Below are 4,127 nucleotides of genomic sequence, written 5' to 3' on the forward strand. Positions count from 1 at the left end.
TCCTTGGCGGGTCCCTTCCGCCCAGCGTGCCCTCCCCCGCCCTTCCCGTTAGAGCCCCATTACCCGTGGCCCTGCTCACTCGCCCCTGAGTCTACCCCGTGCCCAGGCCCCGACTGGCCCTGCCCTGTGGCCGCACCTGCCCGGCCCCCTGTGGAGCGCGGAGGCCCTGGACGACTCAGCTCCGGTCTGCGCCTGGCCCCTGCAGGTGCCACCCACTGGCCTTGCGTCCACCCGGGGCCACGGGGCACAGGCTGCGTCCACCAGCACGGACAGCCCCCCGCGCTGTCTCGCCCCCAGCATTCCCCTCGGCTTCTCCCTTAGGGGGCCTGCTGCCCCGCCCACCGCTCCCCACACCAGCCTCAGGCCTCACCTGCCTTTCTAAGGCCTGGAGCCATGAATGGGCACGGACACCAGGCGGGGTCTGAGCAGGACTGAGCTCTGCGGGGGCAAGGCCACTTGGCATCGGCGCCGCCATGTCTGGTGGCTGCACCGTGCGGGCCTGGCAGCCGGGGGGGTCCCTGGCGTCCCCGAGCCCCTGTTCTTTGGAGGGTCACACAGAGGGCTTGGTGACGGCTGGCCCCAGGCCTGCAGTGGGCCCTACCGGGCGGCCTCCTCACAGAGCTGGGTCCCACAGGAGCAAGGGCATCGACCCCGTGGGGGCAGAGGGGATCCTCCTTCATGGCCACATCCAGCTCTGGGACAACTTTATTCTCGGGTCCCCCACTTCTCATGGGAGAAGCAGCCCAAAGCCACAGTAAAAGGAGTTCTCGGTAAGTGTGCTGGGGCACCCCAGATCCGCCAGCCACTGCCTGGCCCTGGGGAAGGCTGCTCCCCATTGTCCTTTCTGCTACAATGTGGAGGTCAGGGGTCCCTTCCAGTCCTGCCACTCTGTGTGACACCCTGTGACTCTCAGAGCGTCAGCGAAGTCTCCTTTCCCAGGCCCGCCAGCGCCCCGGGGCCTCCAGGAGCCCCACGGCTGGCCAGGGCCGGGAGCCCACAGTCCTGCACGACCCCCACACCCTCCACACCCTCTGCGGGAGGCAGGGCCCGAGGACGCCAGTGAGTCAGGCTGTCGGAACTGGCCCTGCCGGTCCCAGCTGCTGCCTAACCACGGAGTCAGCACAAAGCCCGGCCAGGTTCTGCTGGAAACCGCCTCCAGCTGCCGCCGCAGGTGCTCCAGGCGGGCGGGGCTCGGCGCTTTCCCTCCGAAGCCAGGCCAGCCGTGGGGCTGACGGGAGCCCTCCCGGTCCCTGCAGACGGGGTCGCGCCTTCTCTCACAGGGCCACCTGCCCGCAGGCACAGTCTGCTCCCCACAGCCAGGGCCGCTCCCCACAGCCAGGGCTGCCCGCCTCTCACGGCACAGCCGCCATACGCGCGTGGCTACGGGCCCGGCGCCCGGCACGCGGGCCGATGTCTCTCATGAGTCCCACCACACGGCTGACCTGTCCAGCCTCTCCTAGCGGACCCCCTGGGCCCTCATAAGCGGGAGGTATGACGGCCGGCCCCAGTGTCGAGGTCAGAGGGATGAGCTCTGCCTGCCTGCCACCTCGCGGAGCAAGGAAGTGACCTCCTCCCTTCGCCCTGGCAGACCTGCGTCCTGGAGGCCACCTCCCGGTGGGAATCGGCAGGGCGGGGTGGGTGGGAAGAGCAGAGGGTGAGGCAGCTTGTGCTCAGCAGCTCTCCCCGGACCCCACCGTCAGCAAATCCCGGCCGGGAGCCGCCCCAGGCCCTGGGCCACCCCGTGTTCCTGAAAAGCGGCCCCAGCCCGCCAGCTCCTTCAGGCTTGCATTGCCCGGGCCTGACTTTCCCAGGGGACCTGCTGGGGATCGGGGTGTGCTGCAGGTGTGGCCGAGGCCTGAGCATAGGGCCATGAGTGGGGCGGTGCCACGGAGCGTGGGGAGACCTCCTGAGCCCAGTCGAGAGCAATTTCTGATCCCGTAGCTGCTGGGGTGGGGGCTGAGAACCCCTGATGAGTGGTGGGCGGGGCCGAACCCCGGTTGAGCCCAGGAGGGAAGGGCAGGCTGGGCGCCCAGACCTGGTTTCTGCAAATCGCCGGCCTTCGGGGTGGGGTTCCCCAGGCAGCGTGGGGGGGTGCTGCCAGAGGAAGCCTCAGGCACCCAGGGGCCCCCGCCCCGCCCCCAGGACCTCCTAAAGAGACCAGGATTGGGCAGAGAGGGAAGGATGACTTCCGGAACCAGGAAAGAGCTTTGCAGAGGTGGGAGGGCAGGGACTTTGGGGCGCAGTCTGGCTGGACAGGGGCCTTGCAGGTGGACGCGGGGGTCCTGACGCCTTCCTGGCCCCCAACCGCAGCCTGGTCAGCCCACCCTGGGGCTCGCTCTGCAGAGTCGGGGCGACCCACCGGCAAAGCTGTGACCGGTCCCCCCCAGCCACCCTGGTCATGAGATCGGGCTGTCATCGCTCCCAGGAAGGAGTCTGCAGACTGTGCTGCATCTGGACAAAGCCCCGTGCCCCGTGGGCAGCTGCCTCCGGAGCCGCCTCCAGGCTGGCCCCCAGGGTTGCACATCCCTCCGGCAGGCTGGTAGGCCAGGCAGGGGGGTGGCAAATGTTCTTCCCGGGGGAGCAGGCAGGGAGGTGCAAGGCCAGCCCTGATCCCTCAGCCCTGCCCCGCCAGCTCATGGGGGGCTCTGGTCTGGAGCAGGCACTGCAGTCTGGGGAACTTGGGGGGCTCCTCGCTCAACAAGATCCTGTGCTGGGGAGAGCCAGAGACCTGGCTTCAAAGCCCAGCTCCACACTTATTAATGGAGTGGCCTAAATCTCTGGCCCTGTTTCCTCATCTGCACATGGGATGCGACCTGGGGGCCGTGGGTGGCAGAGGAGAGAATGTATGTAACGTGGCTGCGCAGGTCCTGTCCTGGGGACAGAGGAGGGTCACGGGAAGGACACGGGTAGGAGGTGTCCCAGAGAGGCCGCGGGGCGGGGGTGCGGGGGGAGGGCCCGGCCAGCGTGGGCAGGGCCCAGGGCCCTCGAAGGCGGCCACCCCGCTGAGCAGCCCCGGCTCCAGAGTGGTCGGGAGCCCCAGGCGGCTCTCGACGCCCCCAACACCTTCAGCGTCTGGCTCGGTTCCCGCCGCACGGCTGGCCCTGGAGCGCTCAGGGACAGAGCCGAGGAGGGGGCGAGCGTGCCTCGGCGGCCCCTCCGCCCCGTGAGCCTGTCACTGTGTGTTCCGTGCGCACGACCGTGGTCCCTCCTCCTCCTGGTGGTATCACAGCGAGAGCACAGGACCCGAAGCCCACGCCCTCGCCCGTGGGACCTGGAAGGTGGCTGGCTACGCCCCTGCACCCGCACTGGCACCCTCTCCTTGGTAAGTGGGACGGGAAGGGCCACCTGCCCGGAGGCTTCACGGATGCTCCAGGCTCCGGGCACCCTGGCCATCTGCAGTTCCCCTGACTCCAGCCGGCTGCGGGGCCGGAATGAGGACCTGGCCCGGGGGCCGCAGAGTCGGCCAGGTTGGCACCGGTGAGCACAGTGCTGGGGGCACTCGAGAACCTTTCCTGAACACCTGGGGACCTCAGAGGGAAGTTGACTGGGACCCGGCCTCAGGGAGGCTCAGAACAAGACGGCGAGGCTGTCCTCTGCTCCCACCTGGGCCTGTGGCTGTTATAGGTGGGACCAGGCCCGCTAGAGCAGAGGGCTGACCGCGGGCCCCGGCAGGAGAGCAGGGCCGGAGACAGGCCCCCGGACCACGCTGTTGCCCTGGGCAGACGCTGTGGCATTACAGGGGACTGGGTGGACCTCACGCCCCTCTCTTGGGGGGTGGCTAAGGTGCGGCTGCGGAGCCTGGTTTTGGGAATGGGACCGGGGCACCGGCTCAGCTGTGGAGAGTGGGCGGGGCTGTGCCCAGAGGTGGCGGGACTGCCCTCATGGACACATGTCCAGGCCTCCCTGTCTTGCCAGGAGACCTGGATTCCGGGCTCTGTGAGAGAGTGTCCTTTCCCCAACCCCCTCCTCCTGGGTCTCCGGGACTCAGTGTACCCAGATACCCCAGCTTCACGGGGCTCAGGCCCTGGTGTCTGCCAACCCTCCCCGCTCCGGCCCTCCCGCCCGGCGGGGAAGAACAGGGCCTTGCTCAGCTCCTCTCCCTTTGCAGGGAAGTAAGGGAAGTGCCG

This window comes from Rousettus aegyptiacus, unplaced genomic scaffold, assembly GCF_014176215.1.
Source record: "Rousettus aegyptiacus isolate mRouAeg1 unplaced genomic scaffold, mRouAeg1.p scaffold_m13_p_18, whole genome shotgun sequence".
NCBI classification, from domain to species: Eukaryota; Metazoa; Chordata; class Mammalia; order Chiroptera; family Pteropodidae; genus Rousettus; species Rousettus aegyptiacus.